This window comes from Papio anubis, chromosome 6, assembly GCF_008728515.1.
Source record: "Papio anubis isolate 15944 chromosome 6, Panubis1.0, whole genome shotgun sequence".
Taxonomy (NCBI): Eukaryota; Metazoa; Chordata; class Mammalia; order Primates; family Cercopithecidae; genus Papio; species Papio anubis.
The window spans coordinates 107,330,818-107,353,596 of NC_044981.1; the positions used below are offsets into that span (position 1 = coordinate 107,330,818).

A 22,779-nucleotide genomic window follows, 5' to 3' on the forward strand; every position below is an offset into this window, starting at 1 on the left:
ACCCGGCCTAAACTACAATTTTCTATGACAAGAAAGGATATTATTGGCAGGGCACGGTGGCTCACACCTGTAATCCCAGCACTTTGGGAGGCCGAGGCAGGTGGATCATTTGAAGTCAGGAGTTCAAGACCAGCCTGACCAACATGGTAAAACCCTGTCTCTACCAAAAATGTAAAAATTAGCCAGGCGTGATGGCACATGCCTGTGATCCCAGCTACTCCAGAGACTGAGGCACAAGAATCCGCTTGAACCATGGAGGTGGAGATTACAGTGAGCTGAAATCACACCACAGCACTCCAGCCTGGATGAGAGAGCAAGACCCTGTCTCAAAAAAAAAAAAAAAAAAATATATACACACACACACACACACACACACACACACACAAAATAAATCCAATCCCGGCCAGGCATGATGACTCACACCTGTAATCCCAACACTGTGGGAAGCCAAGGCAGGAGGATCCCTTGAACCCAGGAGGTTGAGGCTGCAGTGAGCTATGATGGCACCACTGCAGCCTGTGTGACAGAGCAAGACCCCATCTCAATAAAAACAAAAAATTAATCCCCTTTTTTCCTGGCCAGATAGCTCTCTATCATCCCATAGATGATTACGCTAAGAAATATTTACAAAGCTCTGACCACCACACATTTGCAAGAAGAGTGAAAGTCAGCATAATGAAAGGCGAAGCCTCCGTGTGTGCACATGAGCACACAGACCACAGCACAGTTAGCCCCAGCTGGAGTCAGAAGGTCTGGTTTAAATGTTGGCTTTACTTTTTTCCTTAATTTTTAAAACTTGATATGTAATAGATGCACAGGTGATAATTTAATACATTCATATAATTTGTAAAGATCAAATCGGTGTACTTGAGAATATCCAGCACCTTTTTTTTTTTTTTTTTTTTTTTTTTTTTTGAGACGAGTCTCACTCTGTTGCCCAGGCTGGAGTGCAGTGGCACAGTCTCGGCTCACTGCAAGCTCTGCCTCCTGGGTTCACACCATTCTCCTGCCTCAGCCTCCCGAATAGCTGGGACTACAGGCGCCCGCCACCATGCCCGGTTTTTGTATTTTTAGTAGAGACAGGGTTTCACTGTGTTAGCCAGGATGGTCTCCATCTCCTGACCTCGTGATCCGGCTGCCTCGGCTTCCCAAAGTGCTTGGATTGCAGGCATGAGCCACTGCGCCTAGCCTCCAACGTCTTTTCTTTATGCTAGAAACAGTCAAATTATTTTCTTCCAGTAATTCTGAAATATGCAATAGATTATTGTAAACTAGAGCCACCCGAATGATCTATCAAACAAGCAAAATGAGATCTATCAAAATGATCTCATTTCTTCCATCAGACTGTATATTTACACCCATTCATCATCTTCTCTTCACTGACTTCACTTCTTATACTAGCTTTGTGACCTCAGGAAATGGCTTAACTCTCAGTGCCTCAGTTTCCCCATGTGTGAAATGGGGATAATACAATTTACCTGATGGAATCACATGGGAATGAAATGAGTTAATATTTGTAAAGCACACAATAAGTAAGATCTGTTATGTAAGATAAAAACAATTTGCTGGGCATGGTGGCTACAGCCAGTCGCAGGGGCTCTTGCCTGTAATCCCAGCACTTTGGGAGGCCAAGGCACGTGAATCACCTGAGGTCAGGAGTTCAAGACCATCCTGACCAACATGATGAAACCCTGTCTCTACTAAAATTACAAAAATTAGCAAGGCATGGTTGCAGGTGCCTGTAATTCTGGCTACTCGGGAGGCTGAGGCAGGAGAATACTTGGGAGGCGGAGGTCGCAGGGAGCCAAAATCCCACCGCTGCACTCCAGCTTGGACGATGAGAGTGAAACTCCATCTCGATAAAAATAAAAATAAAAACAGTTAAAGAGTTTCTGTCATTCTGATTCTTTATTTTACTTTGGCATATTTATTTGTTTATTTATTTTACTTTTTTTATAGAGATGGGGTCATGCTCCACTTCTGAGCCCAAGTGGTCCTCCCATCTCAGCCTCCCAACATGCTGGGATTATAGATGTGAACCACTGCACCCAGCCTACTTTAGCATAGTTTCAAATGTGAAGAACACACACTATGGGGGAACTTGAATGCTTTTTTTTTTTTTTTTTTTTTTATCAGAGACAGGGTCTTGCTCTGTCACACAGGCTGGAGTGCATTGGCACAATCACAGCCCACTGCAACCTCGAACTCCTGGGCTCAAGCAATCCTCCCATTTTGGCTTCCCAAAGTGTTGGGATTACAGGTGTGAGCCATCATGCCTGAAATGAATGCGTTTTGATGAACTGATCCCTTAATTCATACTAACAACATAGCTCTGAACACTGTGGAACAACACAATTAGCACGAAACTGCCACTACATGGAGAAGCTCACTATGTATTAACACAAGGAGAGAAAATTCACTAACATTTATTGACACGGAGTCTCGCTCTGTCGCCCAGGCTGGAGCGCAGTGGCACAATCTCGGCTCACTGCAAGCTCTGCCTCCCGGATTCACGCCATTCTCCTGCCTCAGCCTCCCGAATAGCTGGGACTAGAGGCACCCGCCACCATGCCCGGCTAATTTTTTGTATTTTTAGTAGAGACAGGGTTTCACCGTGTTAGCATTTGTTCCATGCCAAGCACTGGGCTCAATTCTTTAGATAATTTATCTCGTTTGCATCTCATAACCTCCTAATGAGATAGGTAATATTATTATCCCATTTCACAGTGAGAAGCACTCCGAGGCTTGAAAAAGAGAAGCGTACATACAGAGAACACAGCTCATCACAGAGTAGATGGGCCTGACCTCCAGTCCTATGGGGAAGATAAGACTCTTCATCGTATTAATGAACTCCTTTCTATTTTGAAATTATAGCTGAAGATTTCCGAGTTAATTATTACTGTTGCTACATGGATGTTTATTAAATCTTGGCTGTTGATGATTACGACGGCCTAGTCCTAGGCCACGGTGGGAAGTTGGTGAGGTCTTCCTTTACATCTTCAGCATCTCCGCCAGGTCCCAGGATAGAACCTCCACAATAAACAACTGTTGGTTGTTGCTAAGAGCTTCAGCTGTGAACTTTCTCGGGGGATATTTGTGCTTTAATCGAAAAACTGACGATGCCTTTGAGAACCGAAGGAATGATGATACATGCTGTAATCTCAGACACTCTTAGAAGCAGAGAAGGCAGGTCAATCGAGGAGGAGGTCCCAGAGCCTTTCCATCGCCCAGAAGATCAGCACTGATGATACACATTTATAGGAGAAAACATTGTAATTGCATGAAGTACTTTCAGCAACTCCCTTCCTGGTGCGACCTTGGCCTGAGTTATTTTTCACTGCAAAGTACACATGGCTGTGAGCTGTATCTAATTCCTTGGTCCTTGTAAATTCTGACTCCAGCCAGCTTCAGCTTGCTTAATGGAATAGAACCAGAAGAGCAAATGCCTCCTAACACTTCCTGTATGAATGCACACAAGGCAGCTGATTCACGTGCATATTGAAACTTGGGGAATTCCCAGGTGGAGAGAGGCAAGTCAGCACACTGCAGACAAGGTCACCTGAATCCAAAGGTGATACGAAAAGAAAATACAGGTTCAAAGCCGGAGTTTAATAGGTGGGGACAGGCACAGAAGTGTGATTGTCTTTCTTTTTCCATAACTGAACTCCACTGAGTTCACCAGCCTCCATTTCCAGTTAGGAGTTGTATGAGTTTGCTAGGCATGCTGCAATAAATTATAGCAAACTGGGTGGCACAGAACAACAGCGATGCACTGTCGCACAGTTCTGCAGGCCAGAAGTCTGAAATCAAAGTGCTGGTAGGGCCTCTTCTCTTCTTATAAGGACACAGGTGATTTTGGATCGGGACCTACCCTAATGACCTCAGCCTAACTTGATTATATCTTCAAAGACCCTATTTCCACATAAGGACACATTCACAAGTATGGGGGTTAGGGTTTCTGCTTATGTTTTGGGGTGACACAGTTCCACCTATCGCCAGTGGTAGAATACTAAATCTCACTCCCAAACAAACGCAGTCCCTTTCCCTTGAAAACTCTAGTCTTTTTTTTTTTTTTTTTTGAGATGTAGTCTCACTCTGTTGCCCAGGCCAGAGCGCAGTGGGGCGATCTTGGCTCACAGCAAACTCTGCCTCCTGCGTCGGCCTCCCAAGTAGCTGGGATTACAAGCATGTGCCACCACACCTGGCTAATTTTTATATTTTTAGCAGAGACGGGGTTTCACCATGTTGGCAGGCTTCTGGTCTCTTTTAGATACTCATCCTGTCAATTCAGGATTCTCCCCAGTTCCTTGATCGTTCTCCTCTTCTCTCTAGGAGGAGGTTGTGTATGGAATGGGTGAAAGTGTTCTTAAGAACCAGGGTGGCTGGGCGCGGTGGCTCAAGCCTGTAATACCAGCACTTTGGGAGCCTGAGGCAGGTGGATCACCTAAGGTCAGGAGTTCAAGGCAGGCCTGACAAATATAATGAAACCCTGTCTCTACTAAAAAATACAAAAATTAGCTGGGCGTGGTGGTGTGCACCTGTAGTCCCAGCTACTCGGGAGGCTGAGACAAGAGGATCTCTTGAACCCGGGAGGCAGAGGTTGCAGTGAGCTGAGATGGTGCCACCACTGCACTCCAGCCTGGGGTGACAGAGCAAGACTCTGTCTCAAAAAAAGAAAAAGAACCAGGGCAAAGCTGGGCCCATTGGCTCACGCCTGTAATCCCAGCACTTTGGGATGCCAAGGTAGGCAGATCACTTGAGGTCAGGAGTTCGAGACCAGCCTCGTCAACATGGCAAAACCCTGTCTCTACTAAAAATACAAAAAATAGTCAGGCATGGTGGCACGTGCCTGTGGTTCCAGCTACTCAGGAGGCTGAGGAAAAAGAATTGCTTGAACCTAGGAGGCAGAGGTTGCAGTGAGCCGAGATCACGCCACTGCACTCATGCCTGGGTGACAGAGTAAGTCTGTCTTTTTGAAAAAGAGCTAGCTGGTCGTGGTGGCACATGCCTGTAATCCCAGCTACTCAGGAGGCTGAGGCACAAGAATTGCTTTAACCTGGGAGGTGGAGGTTACAGTGAACGGAGATTGTGCCACTGCACTCCAGCCTGGGTGACAGAGTGAGACTCCGTCTCAAAAACAAACAAACAAACAAACAAAGAACCAGGGCAAGGCCAGCCTGATGTGAGGGATATCTGATTGGCATACTTGCCTCACTCCTCCCTGTGGTCTGGACTGCCTGGACTTAGCATCTACTACCAGCCCACCATGGGCTCCCATCAGTAGCCCCCTAAAGGCTCGGTCCTCCTATCTCAACCTGGAGGCTTCTTCCAGGCTCCCAGGCCATTTTCAGCCTAGCTCTGTGGCTTGCTTTAGGGAAAAAACTGGTTCTGGAAGCTCCCCTTCCACAGGAACAAGATTTGAGAGGTAGCCTGTGGTTCTTAGTCTAGCACCGGCTTTTTTTCTTTTCTTTTTTTACTTCACCACTCTACTAGATGGGGCTTCCCAAAGAGGCCCACAGTCTCACAGGACTGACCTTGGGATATTGCTTTGGGATCTTCAAACTTTTCTCTAGTTATATTATCTCCACCCCGTTGGACAAGGCCCAAGGTCATAGGACAGAACCCCACATATCGATTGTCTAAACTCTTCTTGTCCTCTCCTATTCCAGCTCCCAGCCTTCAGTACAGCCCAGAAAAAGAGTTTACCTCTGTGTGTGCCCAGCATACCCTTAGGATATCACACACGCTTCTCCATTCTATGACTTTCCTTTGAAATGTCCCATCTATGAAATTATGCTTCATGAATTATGCTATTATGGAGATGGAGGAAACGCTTATATCAGACCAACCCTTATGATGCAGAAAACAAAGAGGAAATCTCGATAAAATATTAAGCATACACAATTCGGGCCGGGCGCGGTGACTCATGCCTGTAATCTCAGCACTTTGGGGGGCCAAGGTGGATGGATTACCTGAGGTCAGGAGCTTGAGACAAGCCTGGCCAACATGGTGAAACCCTGTCTCTACTAAAAATACAAAAATTAGCCAGACATGGTAGTGGGCATCTGTGGTCCCAGCTACTCGGGAGGCTGAGGCAGGAGAATCACTTGAACCGGGGTGGTGGAGGTTGCAGTGAGCAGAGATCACACCACTGCACTCCAGCCTGGGTGACAGAATGAGACCCTGTCTCAAAAAAAAAAAAAAAACACAGTTCATATGATTGGGAGTCATTAAAGAGCTTACTCAGACACTGTGATCTTGAACTAAAATCCCTGGGAAAAGGGAAGTCTGGCGAGGGGACCCCAGGTCTCAGCCTCTGTTTCCTCTGGAGGCTTTTCCCAACCACAAAGCTGCCAAGACAGCCAGAGAAAAGATATCTCAATAATTATACCCAGTAAAGGTCCGGCATCTAGAATACGTATAGAACTGAGACAAATCAATTAATTTAAAAATCCATCATTGCAATTTTAAAAGATTGGAACAGCTACTATTGAAAAGAAGATGCCACTAAACATGTGAAAAGATGCTCAACCACAATAGCCACCAAGGAAATCAAAACTAAGACCACAGGCCAGGTGCAGTGGCTCACACCTGTAATCCCAGCAGTTTGGGAGCCAAAGTGAGAGGATTGCTTGGGGCTAGGAGTTTAAGATCAGGCTGAGCAATATCGTGAGACCCTGTCTCTACAGCAAATATTAAAAAATTTAAAAACTAAGGCCACAAAGAGACCCCACAGCATGCTCTCCAAATGGCTAAAACTAAAAAAGGACAACATAAAGTGTTGACAAGGGGCCAAGTGCAGTGGCTCATGCCCGTAATCCAAACACTTTGGGAGGCTGAGGCAGGCAGATCACTTGAGGTCAGGAGTTCAAAACCAACCTGGTCAACATGGTGAAACCCCGTCTCTACTAAAAGTACAAAAATTAGCCAGGCGTGGTGGCACGAACCTGTAATCCAAACACTTTGGGAGGCTGAGGCAGGCAGATCACTTGAGGTCAGGAGTTCAAAACCAACCTGGTCAACATGGTGAAACCCCATCTCTACTAAAAGTACAAAAATTAGCTGGGTGTGGTGGCACACACCTGTAATCCCAGCTACTTGGGAGGCTGAGGCAGGAGAATTGCTTGAACACTGAAGGCTGTGTGTTGCAGTGAGCCGAGATCGTGCCACTGCACTCCAGCCTGGGCGACAAAGCGAGGCTCTGTCTCAAAAAATAAACAAACAAATAAATAAATAAATAAATAAATAAAGTGTTGGAAAGGATGTGTGTAAGACTCATAAATTGCTGGTGGGAGTATAAATTTGTAAAAGCAATTTGGGAAAACAGTAACTACTAAAATTGAACAAATGCACTCTCTATCACCCAGCAATTCTACTGCAGTGTACACACCCAACAGAAGCACACTGAGAATGTAGAAGGATGTTGGACAACATCATTATTGGCAATAGCCCAAACAAGGAACAACCCAAATGGCCCTCGACAGTAGAATAAATGTATAAACTGTGGTATATTCACATCGTGGATCAGTATACAGCATAGAAAATGGACAAACTCCTGTGTGAATCTTCCGAACATAATGGTGAGAGAATGAAGCTAGAGATAAAATAGGACGTGCTAGGTGATTCCATTTAGGTAAGTTCAAAAACAAGTGAGATCCATCTATGCGGTAGGTGTCAGGATTGCCTTTGGCACAAGAGGGGGTTCTTGTAATGCTCTTTTTCTTGAACTGGACAGTGGTCATGCAGGTGTATCCATCGGTGTCAATCTACAGAGCTATATCTGACCAGGGCACTTTTCTGTATTTGTAAGTGTAATAAAAATATTAAAACAACCATCTATAATACAGATTTTTTTTTTTTTTTTTTTTTTTTTTTTAGTGTCTTGCCCTGTTGCCCAGGCTGGAGTGCAGTGATGCTATCATGGCTCACTGGAGTCTCAACCTCCTGGGCTCAAGCAATCCTCCTGCCTTAGCCTCCTCAGTAGCTGGGACTACAGGCACACACCAACATGCCTGGCTAATTTTTGTATGTTTTTATTTTTGCAGAGACAGGGTCCAACTGTGTTGACTAGGCTGGTCTTGAACCCATGGGCTCAAGTGAGCCTCCCACCTTGACCTCCCAAAGTGCTGGGATTACAGGTGTGAGCCACTATGCTCAGTTTAACACAGACTCTTGATATGGAAAGCTATAACTATGCTTTTACTGCATCTATTCTTTGTATAAAACAGGATATAAAAATCAGAAGAAGGAAATTGCTTTTTAGGTCTAATAATAAGATCAGATAACAGTTGCCTCCGGATCACCTTTAGATTGAAGGTCTTTGAGATACAATTTGTAAATCACCGCAGCTTCCTGAGTTAACCTCCCTCCAGGTGTTTATCCTTTTACTTAGATATGAATCTTCTGTAATTCCTACTGCAGTCAATCAACAAAGGAATTATTCAAAACACACATACACACATTAGAATTCAGTGTCCATACAAAACATAAAGCTGGCCAATTCGTCTTCGTGCTCAAGGCCAAGGGTCATCACTCCCAGACCCTGACCCCTCCCGCCACCTTGATCTCTCCCTTCTCTTAATGCTATTTTTCTCTGTGCCACTCAGTTCCCACTTAGAAACCTCCTGGTGCTGTCAGCTGTCTTTTAATCCCCGCGTCCCATCTTAACAACCATGCAGAGTCCTTATAGGCAGGGATCATGCTTGGCTTTTTTTTTTTTAAACACTTGTTTTTATTTCATTATTTATTATTTATTATTATTGCCGAGGCTAGAGTGCAGTGGTATGATCTTGGCTCACTGCAACCTTCAACTCCACGGTTCAAGCGATTCTTGTGCCCCAGCCTCCCAAGTAGCCAGGGCTACAAGCGCACCACCATGCCCGGCTAATTTTTGTATTTTTAGTAGACGGGGTTTCACCATGTTGGCCAGGATAGTCTCAAACTCCTGACCTCAGGTGATCCGCCGGCCTCAGCGCCCCCAAGTGCCAAGTGCTGGGATTACAGGCGCGAGCCACCGTGCCCAGACAACACTTCTTTTTAAATGATGCATCCTTGGCATAATATCTTGAGCAAAGTAATAGCTCATAAATATTTGCTGTTGGATGGTTGACACATTTTTCCTTCCTGGCTTCCTGAGAGGGTGAGGGTGGGGAAGGAATGAAAGGAGCAGCCTGAAGTTATGGTTTAATCTTTTTAATGTAAGAATTTGTCATGTTCAAGTTACTCAGTGGTTCTTTACACAAACCTATCAGCAAGTCACACTGGCTCCACAACATGGAACAGCGACCAGGCAGCATTGCAGAATTTCTCCCTGCAAGGAAAAACGTAGGATCAAATCTCCGTCCCACCCAAGAGCATCATTCCTGATAATGTTAGACTTTACTTATCTGCTGTCACGGTGGGCCAGGCCCCATACTCAGGATTTGCCACGCCCTATCTCACTTGATCCTCAAATCAACCCAAGGAGGTACAAACTGTTATTCTTATTTTGCAATTAATGCTAAGGGAGATACAATAACTTGTCCAAGTTTTCATGGCTACCAGAAGTAGTAAAGCCAGGATTCAGATCCAAGTCTCCTGACCTCTAAAGCAAGGGCTCCGGGAAACACACACGTAAAGAATGAGCAAATATCAAACACGGTCTCAGATGATGAGCTGTGTATGCAAATGATTATTTTACCAGAGAGTCTGTGCTAAGTTCCATGGAAGAGAACAGGCAGACTGGAGTCATCCCCACTGGCAGCAGGAGATTCTGCCAATAGTAATCAGGTAAAAAGTTCGTCCCTACATCATAATGTTATGAAAGTCACTCAGAAATTTCAAATTGGAGACCTCCTGTATAATGACACGGTAGAGCTGGGCTGACAGTAAACACTTTCAGAATTCCTCCTTGAAAAGGAGAGATCTTGGACATAGATGTCAATGGAACATAGTCTAAAAGTTGGAGCTGGCCCTAGGAAGTCCCCTCCTGACTCTGCCCTCATGACGTGATCTTTTAAATGCCTCATGGACCATGATAGTTTCTTTTTTTCTTCTCTTCTCTTCTCTTTTTTAGATGGAGTCTGGCTCTGTTGCCCAGGCTGGAGTGAAGTGGCATGATCTTGGCTCACTGCAACCTCTGCCTCCCGAGTTCAAGCAATTCTGTCGCAGCCTCCTGAGTAGCTGGGATTACAGGCACACGCCACCATGCCCGGCTAATTTTTGTAGTTTTAGTAGAGATGGGGTTTCACCATGTTGGCCAGGATGGTCTTGAACTCCTGACCTCAGGTGATCCACCTCTCTTGGTCTCCCAAAGTGCTGGGATTACAATGGTGGTTTCTTTCATTTTAGAGATGAGGTTTTGCTGTGGTGCCCAGGCTGGTCTCAAACTCCTTGGCCCACGCGATCCTCCTGCCTCAACCTCCTGAGTAGCTGGAACTATAAGTGTGTGCCACTGCACCCTGCCTTTATAAATTTTCATCGCCAAAAAAAAAAAAAACCCACAAATAAATTTTCATTGCAGCACAGACAATATCCATCATGCAAAGATCCATCACACCACTTACCCACTTACCATGTTTGAAAAACAAAATGACAGGGACCACTTTGACATGTGATTAGGAGGTACGCTATTATAGTAAAACAGTAATTTTCTTCTTAAACAAAAAAATGGCTTCAATGTTATTACCAACTGTATTGAACAAATGCACTCTCTGTCACCCAGCAATTCTACTGCAGTGTGCATGCTCAACAGAAGCACACTGAGAATGTAGAAGGATGTTGGACAACATCATTATTGGCAATAGCCCAAACAAGAAACAACCCAAATGGCCCTCGACAGTAGAATAAATGCATAAATTGTGGTATATTCACATCGTGGATCAGTATACAGCATAGAAAATGGACAAACTCCTGTGTGAATCTTCCGAACATAATGGTGAGAGAATGAAGCTAGAGATAAAATAGGATGTACTAGGTGAGTCCATTTTAGGTTCAAAAACAAGTGAGATCCATCTATGCGGTAGGTGTCAGGATTGCCTTTGGCACACCACTTGTTGAAGTTGCCACACATTGTCCCAGTATATTTTGATATTTATTTCAGACATATTTATGTGCAGGTACTACGGTTTACTTAATTTGGCCCACACCTCCGCGTGGCTCTTGGGTTTGGAAATTCCACAGACTAGGGTCCACTTAAAGTACCAGGAATTTGGTACTTGGCGGAACACAAGAAAGACTACTGTTCAAGCAATGTTTTCAATTTATTTGCGCAGAGAAATCTTTCTTGGAAACCTCCTAAGTTTCACATTCTTTCACTGAGGCTCTGTTTCAAAGTTTGGCTCATGAGTTCCAAACCTATGAGCTGAAACATTCTTCTACTGCAACATTTTCACGAAAATAGTGTGAGCTTGAGAATCATGGCATCTGCCACGTGCTTCAACAGCACACATTCCTTAATTCCTTCATGCACCAACTCCTACGTGTGTACTCTGTGCAGGGCACAGTGCATGTCCCTGAAAACACAAAGACACCGTTCCTGCCTTAAAGAATGTTCCAGTCTAAAGCATGATTCCTATGAGGCTGATCCCACCTCAGACATTGCGGGGGCCAGGCTGAGGAGTGGCTAAACCTGATAGTTAGCACCCTATCATCCAAGAGGAAAGCAAACGAGCCCAGCCGAGGGGTTTGGAATCCTCCAGTCCCTTTTCCGTCAGCCCGGTGGCTCTCAGACAGCTACAGCCATTAGGAAAGACTTATGGATACTTTGTAAACTATCACCTTGCATCAGGGCCTCCATCGAAAGGAAAACGGAAAATTATTTTGAATTTGAAAGCTTAACTCTGCAATGCAATTTCCATCATAATACCTTCTTTAGCCAGGCAAGGTGCCTCACACCTGTAATCCCAGCACTTTGGGAGGCTGAGGCGGGTGGATCACCTGAGGTCAGGAGATCAAGACCAGCCTGACCAATATGGTGAAATCCATCTCTACTAAAAATACAAAAACTAGCCAGGCATGGTGGCGCATGCCTGTAATACTAGCTACTTGGGAGGCTGAGGTAGAAGAATCACATGAACCCGGGAGCAGAGGCTGCAGTGAGCCGAGATTGTACCATTGCACTCCAGCCTGGGCAACAAGATTGAAACTCTGCTTCAAAATAATAATAATAATGATGATGATTCTTTATGTTCTCTTACTTCATGCAGCTTTGTTTTCTGATTACTCCAAAAATGTATAGCCATTATTTAAACGAAAGGGATAAATATGGCTGTTGATTCAATGATGGCGGAAAGGCAGTCACAAGGAAATTAGCTGCTAGGGACCAACATGAGGAGCAGAGAGTTCCAGAGAATAACAGGACAAACAAACAGCCACCCTTTAGCTTCTCTGCAAATGTCCTGCTAAGGGAACTCCAGAGTGTGTGGGTAAGGTTCCATATAAGTGCTAATCAAAATAAGTACATGGACCCTATTATGTGAAACCCTATCCTCAGGTGCATAGTCCATCGTTAATTAAGGTAGCTGTTTTTATAATTTGTAGTGAGGCCACACAGCACAAGCTCAGTGAGATTATGAGCTCTGGAATCACAATGAAAGTATGGGAATCCTGCTTCCATTACTTTCTAGCTGTTTGATTTTGGACAACTATTAGCATTCTGGTGGCCACAGCTTCCTTATCTGTAAAGTGGGGATAGTAGCTACCTCATGGGGTTGCTGTAAAGAGGTATTGGTCTGACACAGCGGCTCATGCTGTAATCCCACCACTTGGGAGGCCAAGGTGGGTGGATTGCTTTAGCCCAGGAGTTCAAGACCAGCCTGGGCAACACAGTGAGACCCAGTCTGTATATAAAATTAATTAATTAATTAATTTTTATTTATTTATTTATTTATTTTGAGATGGAGTCTCACTCTGTCTCACTCTGTCGCCCAGGCTGGAGTGCAGTGGCATGATCTCAGCTCAGTGTAACCTCCACCTACCAGGTTCAAGTGATTCTCCTGCCTCAGCCTCCCAAGTAGCTGGGATTACAGGTGTGTGCCACCACACCCAGATAATTTTTTATATTTTTGGTAGAGATGGGGTTTTACCATGTTGGCCAGACTGGTCTTGAACTCCTGACCTCAAGTGATTTGCCCGTCTCAGCCTCCCAAAGTGCTAGGATCACAGGTGTGAGCCGCCATGCCCGGATGTATAAAAATTTTAAAAATGCTTATCCAGGCATGGTGGCACATGCCTGTAGTCACAGCTACTTGGGAGGCTGAGGTGGGAGGATCACCTGAGCCCAGGGAGGTTAAGGCTGCAGTAAGCTGTGATCACAGCACTGCACTCCAGTCTGGGTGACAGATGGATGACAGAGGGAGACCCTGTCTCAAAAAAAAAAAAAAAAAAAAAAAAAACCAGAGTTACTAAGCTAACACACGTAAGGCACTTACTAGATTCCCCAGGCCTATAAGAAGCATACCTTTTAAAAATGTTAACATCATTAATGTTTAAGTATCAAATTTTTCAAATTTTCCAAAATTATACGTAGACTTTATATGTAATTTACTATATATATAAAACTCTGAGAATTCACGAGGGTTTTGAAAGGAGGTGATTTTTCAATTTTAAAATAAACTGGCCTGTATGGGCTTTCAAAAATTGCACTGCATATTAAAAATAAATAAAGTCCTTAAAATGGCCTATAAAAAAAGTTGCACTGTATCGTGCTGTGTCCTGGAATTCCCAAATTTCTCTGTGGAAATTGGAACTATTTATAAAAATTAAATGCAACTGTGCCCTGAATACCAATATATCTCCCACACATCGGTTTTTATACTTTCTCAGCCATCTAGTTAGTCTCTTTGTGAAAAGCTTTCATAATTACGTGAAATTAGCCATTTACCATGTGAAGAATGCACCAGAAAAAAGCAGTCAGGATTTCCATTTCACAGGAAATTTTCTGAAAGGCCTGAGATCAGAAACAGGAAATAAGTGCAATAAGGAAAGCCAAGGCGTGCCATAAGAAGGCTCTTGTGTAGCTGGTACAGTCTCCACAGTCGGAGAGGCTGCACGTTGCATCGCGTTCTAGCACTGGCATTTCCTCCTCACGGACACAACAGTTTGTCTTATGAAGTAATTATTAGTTCACATTTCTGCCAACCGTCTGTGAAAAATGTTTCAAGTTGCCCCTTTGGACAGGAGACATTCCCTCCTTCTCCTAGAGTCACACATGTGGTTTAGCTCACTGTTAAACTTGCACTCCAAATTCTTTGGGTGGTACTCTATGCAAATAATGAAATAAAAAACAGGTTTGTTTGGAAGGTTCTAGTGATGGAGAAATGCATGTAGAAGACCAGACGGATCCTTTTAGACATAAGGAAGAGAAACAGCCGGGTGTAGTGGCTCACGCCCGTAATCCCAGCGACTGGGGAGGCTGAGGCAGGAGAATCGCTTGAACCTGGGAGGCGGAGGTTGCAGAGAGCTGAGATCGCGCCACTGCACTCCAGCCTGGGTGACAGACAGAGACTTTGTTTAAAAAAACCAAAAACCAAGCATTCTCCCCTGTCATTATAGTACAAAATAAAGTTTAAGAACACTATTTTCAGAGTGTTCTTGTCAAAATCAGTGCAAAGACAATCCATCAGTTGGTCAAACCAACCAAACCCGATTCAGTGTTTGGGGCTGGGACGCTGATATCAGGCAGGTCTATGATTAATTTTACTTAGCAACATATAGTCTCTGCCCCTAAAAGGCAATAAACAATGATATGATATACCCGTTCAATGTTCAACTGGCTGTGCCAAGGACCTTCCTCAGGTCATTGGACTGTTCTAATTTCTGCTTTCCTCATCTGCAAAATGAAGGGCTTGTCTCAGTGATCTGTAAGTAGCTTTTCAGCTTAAAAAAATCATGGAACTTGACTGGGCGCAGTGGCTCATGCCTGTACTCCCAGCACTTTGGGAGGCTGAGGTGGGTGGATCACCTTAGGTCAGGAGTTCGAGACCAGCCTGGCCAACATGGTGAAAACCTGTCTAAACTAAAAATACAAAGATTAGCTGGGTGTGGTGGCGGGCGCCTGTAATCCGAGCTACTCAGGAGGCTAAGGCAGGGGAATCACTTGAACCCAGGAGGCAGAGGTTGCAGTGAGCCGAGATTAGGCCATTTCACTCCAGCCTGGGTGACCGGAGTAAAACTCTGTCTCAAAAAAAAAAAAAAAAAACATGCAACTCATACCACCTAACTTTGTTGACACAGACATGTTAAGCAGGTACCTGCAATGCGAGCCAGTGCTTTTATTCTTTCTTCTCTGTGCCACCCTCCCAAATATTACACAAACATTGTCTACCAGTTTAGAGGTAGAAGGAAAGAAGAAATAAGAGTAGCAAAACAGAAACATGTCTTAGGTAAATTATGTCTTTAAACTCTAGTTTTAATTATTTTTTCTTATCTTCTTCCTTCTGTTGAATAATGTTCTTCTTTCTTCTGTTACATAGTGATTGAGTCCATCATCTTTAAGGCATTTATTTATTTTTATGTATTTATTTATTTTGAAATGGACTTCTCACTCTGTCACCCAGGGGGAGTGCACTGGTGTGATCTCAGCTTACGGCAACCTCCGTCTCCTGGGTTGAAGTGATTCTCTTGCCTCAGCCTCCCAAGTAGCTGGGACTACAGGTGCACACCACCATGCCCATCTAACTTTTGTATTTTTGGTAGAGACAGGGTTTCACCGTGTTGGCCAGGCTAGTCTCGAACTACTGACCTCAGGTGATCTGCCCACCTCAGGCTCCCAAAGTGCTGGGATTACAGGTGTGAGCCACTGCACTCGGCCATTTGTTTATTTATTAATTCATTTATTCAGCACTTAGGAGTGTGCAGTATATTTCGGGACAGGGCTGAGTGTTGAGAATGTGAAAATGTACCAACACCCTGACTTCATGTGGTTTTCCCTCTACTAAAATCCACATTTTCTCCGAAATAGTTCATTCACAGCGTTTTCTAGGCTCCTCCTCCTGAAAGGATGATGTAGAAAACATTTTAAAAACATAAAAGCCAAAAAGAAAAAAAAAAAAAAAGCCATATCTGATTGCTAAATCTCAAACCTAAATTTTTGAAGGGCAAATCTTACCCAAAGAGTATTTCAGGCCGGGCGCGGTGGCTTATGCCTGTAATCCCAGCACTTTGGGAAGCTGAGACGGGTGGATCGCCTGAGGACAGGAGTTCGAGACCAGCCTGGCCAACATGGTGAAATCCCGTCTCTACTAAAAAAAAAAAAAAAAAAAGTACAAAAAAATTAGCCAGGCATGGTGGCATGCACCTGTAATCCCAGCTACTCGGGAGGCTGAGGCAGGGGAATTGCTTGAAGCAGGGAGGTGGAGGTTGCAGTGAGCTGAGATTGAGCCACTGCACTCCAGCCTGGGTGACAGAGTGAGACTCCATCTCAAAAATAAATAAATAAATAAAAGAGTATTTCAGGCTGTGTTCCATGGCTCACACTTGTAATGCCAATACTTTAGGACGAGTAGGCAGGAGGATTACTTGAGCCCAAGAGCTTGAGACCAGCCTAGGCAACACAGTGAGACCTTGTTTCTACAATTTTTTTTTTTTTTTTTTTGAGATGGAGTCTCACTCTGTCTTTCAGGCTGGAGTGCAGTGGCGTGATCTCGGCTCACTGCAACCTCTGCCTCCTGGGCTCCAGCGATTCTCCTGCCTCACCCTCCCTAGTAGCTAGAATTACAGAGACGCACCACCATGCCCAGCTAATTTTTGTACTCTTTTTAGTAGAGACGGGGTTTCACCATGTTGGCCAGGCTGGTTTCAAACTCCTGACCTCAAGTGATCGGCCTGCCTCAGCCTCCCAAAGTGCTGGGATTACAGGCATGAGCCACCGCACCCAGCCTTCGTTTCTACAAAATATTTTTTTAAATAAAAATAAAATTTTTAAAAAGAGCATTTCAAATTAATTTTTCCCCTAATCACACTGGAGGGTTTTTAATAACAAAATTCATGAAAGGGTTATTATCTTTCCAAAAATTCTTCTTGTTCCATTGATATGGTTTAAATATTTTAAAGCGATTACCTGGATGTGTCAGCTTCCACCTCTATCTTGGATTTTAGCATTTGGATTTATCTTCGTGATCAAATACATATTCAGGAAAGAGCTCTAACATAAGGTTGCTTTGCCAAACAATTGTTCCTCTCACATGATTTGAATGGATTTTTAGTTAAGATTTGAAGATGAATCTCCACAAAAATGATGCAGACATTTTTTTCCCCCAAAGAAGAGCTCGTCAGACTCTGCGCTTGTTTAACATGGCGAGACCTTTAGTTAGTATTGGAAGGCCTCCCATACTAGGTGTGAGACAGGTTTTCCATGCTGTTTCTCTTCCTTATGTCTTTTTTTTTTTAACGGAGTCTCACTCTGTGGGCCAGGCTAGAGTGCAGTGGTGCGATCTTGGCTCACTGCAACCTCTGCCTCTTGGGTTCAAGAGATTTTCCTGCCTCAGCCTCCCAAGTAGCTGGGGTTACAGGCATATGCTACCACGCCCAGCTAATTTTTGTATTTTTAGTAGAGATGGGGTTTCACATATTGGCCAGGCTGGTCTCGAACTCCTGACCTCAAGTGATCCACCTGCCTCGGCCTCCCAAAGTGCTGGGATTACAGGTGCGAGCCACCATGCCCAGCTGGAATGCTTGTTAAAAATGCATAATTCTGGCCAGGTGTGGTGGTGGGCACGTGCAATCCCAGTTACTCAGGATGCTGAGGCACAAGAATTGCTTAAACCCAGGAGGCAGAGGTTGCAGTGAGCCCAGATTGCGCCACTGCACTCTAGCCTGGGCGACAGAGCGAGACTTTGTCTCAGACAAACAGAAAATGCATATTTCTGGCCCCACCTCCTGAGACTGTAATTCTGTGGTTCTGAAGTAAGGGTAAAGAATCTGAATCTTAACAAACACATCCAGGTGATTTGGATGCAGAAAGTGAATGTTGAGAAACAGGGTCTTAAAGCATCTCTCCTCCACCCAGACCCACCTCCCAGGAACAGGAGTGGAAAGCACTACTGACGGATAGGCAGAGCTGCTGAAATACAGTCTGACACATGTGAGTATCATGTGTATTATGCTTTGAAGAATACTTCTGCATCGTCACTACTAGAATAATATATACATGATTATAAATAATGTCATGCAGGTGACAAGTGCTGTATTCAAATCATTTATTTTTCTTAAATATATCATGCTTTGTTAAAGTCAGGTTCATTTCTCAAGACCAAGCTAAATGCCAAACTCTTTTTTTTTTTTTTTTTTGAGACGGAGTCTCGCTCTGTCGCCCAGGCTGGAGTGCAGTGGCCGGATCTCAGCTCACTGCAAGCTCCGCCTCCGAGGTTCACGCCATTCTCCTGCCTCAGCCTCCTGAGTCGCTGGGACTACAGGCGCCCGCCACCTCGCCCGGCTAGTTTTTTGTATTTTTTAGTAGAGACGGAGTTTCACCATGTTAGCCAGAATGGTCTCGATCTCCTGACCTTGTGATCCGCCCATCTCGGCCTCCCAAAGTGCTAGGATTACAGGCTTGAGCCACCGCGCCCGGCCATAAATGCCAAACTCTTAACATGACTCTAGAGGCTAGGCGCAGTGGCTCATGCCTGTAATCCCAGCACTTTGGGAGGCTGAGGCAGGCAGATCACTTGAGGTCAGGAGTTCGAGAACATGTCAAAACCCCATTTCTACTAAAAATAAAAAATTAGCAGTGTGTAGTGGTGCACGCCTGTAATTCCAGCTACTCAGGAGGCTGAGGCGGGTGAATCTCTTGAACCCAGGCAGCAGAGGTTGCAGTGAGCAGAGATCGGGCCACTGCACTCCAGCCCGGGTGACAGAGTGAGACTTGTCTCAAAAAAAAAAAAAAAAAAAAAAAGGGCTGGGCGCGGTGGCTCACATCTGTAATCCCAGCACTTTGAAAGGCCGAGGCAGGCAGATCACGAGGTCAGGAGATTGAGACCATACTGGCTAACACGGTGAAACTCCCTCTCTACTAAAAACACAAAAAATTACTGGGCATGGTGGCGGGCACCTGTAGTCCCAGCTACTTGGGAGACTGAGGCAGGGCAATCACTTGAACCCAGGAGGCGGAGGTTGCGAGTGGTCTAGTTTTGCTCACAACTGTATCCCTAGCACCCACACTTGCTTTGCGCATAATCGGTCTAGGATAAATGTTTATAAATGAATTAAATACAAATAAAATGAAATAGTGTGAACATCTGGATAATGCTTCTGTGGAGGTAAATGTCAAATTCTTGCCATTATAACATTGATCAATCCTTTATTGGAAGAGTGATCATTTGTATGTTTAAGAATGAGTCAACTACAAGTCTACACAGAAATGGAAGGCAAGAAGTCCAATGCTTTAGAGGAAATTGGGCCTTTCTGCCTAGGATCAGTCTATACTTCTGAATTCCCAGTTTTTCATTACTCAAAACCACAAGTTTCTGTAAGGCTCGGTGTATTTTAATTAAACTCCAATGACAAGCACAGGCTTTCCAAACTTCTTACTGGTTTACACCATTATGCTTCAAAGCAGGCTTTAAAGAAAACAGAGAGGAGGGAATAATATTAACCCACTCATTAGAAGTTCACATTATACTTATGCAAAAAGAACCACAGAAGAGCGAGGTTGAGAGTCATCCTGAGTTCATTCAATGGCTCTTAGCAATGATCATGTCATTGCCCTTCAGGATTGGTGTTTTGTTCCTTTATTTCCCTGTTTCATATTCACAAAGTAAAGCTCTGTCTATGTGACTCAGCCTGTGAAAATGCTTAGCTTGGCAACCAACAGGGGTATTCCCCATACAGGCCTTAGCAAAAGTCCAGGAGAAACAAGAAGGCCAGCACTTGCACCCCCTTCCCTATGTGCCCTCTGTGGTGGTCCCAACAGCCCCTGCCAATGGCCACAGTGGGAGGTGGGGCTGGAAGGGAAGGTTATGCTGAGCTAAGCCTTGCTTAGAGAAGCCACTAGAAAACCAGATGGGATTTTCTGGGAGATTGACTTTTCTTCCCTTCCTTTCTCCCCTTTCTCCCCTTTCTCCTCTCCCTTCCTTCCTTCCTTCCTTCCTTCCTTCCTTCCTTCCTTCCTTCCTTCCTTCCCTCTCTCTTTCTTTCCTTCTTTCTTTTTCTTTCCTTCCTTCCTTCCTTCCTTCCTTCCTTCCTTCCTTCCTTTCTTTCTTTCTTTCATTTTGTGTGGTTTTTTGTTTGTTTGTTTTGTTTTGTTTTGTTTTGGGTCAGAGTCTTGCTCTGTCACCCAAGCTGGAGTGCAATGGCTTCATCTTGACTTGCTGCAACTTCTGCCTCCCAGGTTCAAGTGATTCTCCTGCCTCAGCCCCCCAAGTAACTGGGATTACAGGCGTGTGCCACCACGCCTGGCTAAGTTTTGTATTTTTAGTAGAGACGGGGTTTCACCATGTTGACCAGGTTGGTCTCAAACCCCTGACCTCGTGATCTGCTCACCTTGGCCTCCCAAAGTGCTGGGACTACAGGCGTGAGCCACCACGCCCGGCCCTCTTTCTTTCTTCCTCCCTGTCTCCTTCTACCCTCCATCCCTCCTTTCTTTCTTTTCTTTCCTTCTTTCTTCCTTTTTCTGTGGGCCTCTTGTAAGAATAACAGGATCGACAATCTCAAAGACATATTTAGCTAGCAAAGCTTTTTGTAGATAGCTTTGGCCTTCTCTTAAGTCTGTCACTGTCTCAAACTTGGCCCTTTGCAATCAATGTAAGAGATTCAGGTAAGTTACTTTAAAAAGCATAAAGAAACAAAGAGAAACTTCAACAATGAACCCTCACTAAGATAGCTGCACTTAACCGTTAATCTGAAAAGCATCACCCGACCCAATGGGAACCTGCAGAGAGTGTGACCTGCTACCCACAGTATCAGGTATTACCCTCAGCCACCAAGATAATCTTGGTTCAGGACACTGAGCCATCATTATACCTGAAATATATGCTATGGAATGACTTTTGGACTCTGAACACAATTATAACATTCACCAAGTCTGCCAAGTTTACCACAAGAAAAACATGTAGTTTAAATATTAAACAACTCAGACCACACACAGTGGCTCATGCCTGCAATCCCAGCACTTTGGGAGACCAAGGGAGGCAGGTCACCTGAGGTCAGGAGTTCAAGACCAGACTGACAAACACGGTGAAACCCCATCTCTACTAAAAATATAAAACTTAGCCAGGCGTGGTGGCTAACACCTGTAATCCCAGCTACTCAGGAGGCTGAGGCAGGAGAATCACTTGAACCTGGGAGGCAGAGGTTGCAGTGAGCCGAGATGGTGCCATTGCACTCCAGCCTGGACGAACAGAGCCAAACTCCGTCTCAAAATAAAAAAAAAGAAAAAAAATTAAACAGCTCAATTTCTTGGACATACCCTCCTAAAGTATACCAAGAAATTCATTTGCAATCTGCAACCATTCGTTTCACAAACAAGAGTGTGTTCCCACTAAGGGGTCTTGAAGGTTATTCACCCCAGTAACGGTATGGTCCCCGTGGAAGCACCTTGAAGAACTGGATGGCTGCATTCCAGCCACAGAGCCATAAAGTTTAAAGTCCAGGAAGTGAGTTGATATCTTCATTTTAGTGTGCTGTTTTCAAATTCCCAGGTCAGCATTTGCTGGTGAGTTTTAAAGGAGAATTCAAGAAGATCTGGAAGAAGCTCCAGGCTTGCTGCCTCTTGACTGTTTCAGAGTCATTCTGCTCCCGAGTGTCCAACATCTCCAATCATCCTCAGTGTCCCCATGCTGCCATCTGTGAATAAGCGCATTGATTTGTGGTAGGTAAATGCCAAGCACTCAGTCCAGGAAATTGTCATCTGAATGATTTACGCACATGCCCTGAGCCCCATCAGGCACTAAAGAGATGGATGCTTTGAGCAAATCTTGCATGCATTAACATTAATTTAAAATAATCCGAGTTGGCAGTCAAAAGCATACTTTTCAATAAGTAGCCAACTTTTCTTCTATTAAATCTTTAGGAGACTATATTACCAACTTCTGGGAAATTGTATTTGCAAGAAGCTGAGCTTGAGTAGGTTTAAGAATTTAGCAGTGTTAAGCTGCCACAAACGTGTAAAGTCCACGTGTACATGTGTGATCAGCACATCGGACTGTGTCAGAGCTTCTGTGGCCCCCACAGCTGTCTCCGTTCAAACACAGCCACCAAGAGGGCTCAGGCCGCTCTCATGATGGTGCCGTCCTGAGAGGGGGACTGAGGAGCATGGCAGGGACAGAGGACAGGTTCAAAGTTTATGTAGAAGGAACCTGGACTGTGTGCTCTTGGAGATCGGAATCCAGTCAGGCGATCAGATGGCTTGAGTGAGAGTGTCAAGTAACAGTGGGTGGCCAGGTGCCAAAAGATTGGACAGAGCTGTGAGGAAGGAGAGAGCAACGTGATGGCGTGAACAGGGAAGGCAGGGCAGAGGTGAGCTAGGCTTACCCTGAGCCAGGCAGAGGCCCAGGACCTGGAGAGGACAGGTGGGGTGTTGAAGGGAGCAAAGGCTGGAACAGAAGTCGTGATGGGATGTGGAGTTCCCTGAAGGTCAGCTGGGACTGCCTGTTCTCTACTGGAAAGCCCAGAGATCAGAGGTCTCAGAAGAAGGAAGGAAAAGAAGCTAGTGTTTTATAGGGATGAGCACAGAGGCTGCGCTCTGTAGGAAGGAGAAGCGCTAGCCTGGCAGTGGACAAAGCCTTCAGGATGCTGCTGACCTCTGCGTCCCTGGGCTCACTGATGGGTGTGTCCTCCCAGCTCTGCTCAAGGTCACCCACTGGG

At 44.8% G+C, this 22,779-nt stretch overlaps 1 protein-coding gene across 2 annotated transcripts in view; it reads right to left on the bottom strand.

The window, feature by feature from the left end:
- Positions 1-21,302: 21,302 nt before the first annotated feature.
- Positions 21,303-22,779, bottom strand: part of SCAF8 (SR-related CTD associated factor 8) — a 249,609-nt gene continuing 248,132 nt past the window's right edge. The window contains exon 23 of one of the 2 annotated variants that reach the window (XR_004184579.1): positions 21,303-21,759. The gene's annotated coding sequence lies outside the window, so the exon portion shown is untranslated. The remainder of the gene's footprint in view (positions 21,760-22,779) is intronic. The other variant, XR_004184577.1, reaches the window with a different exon arrangement.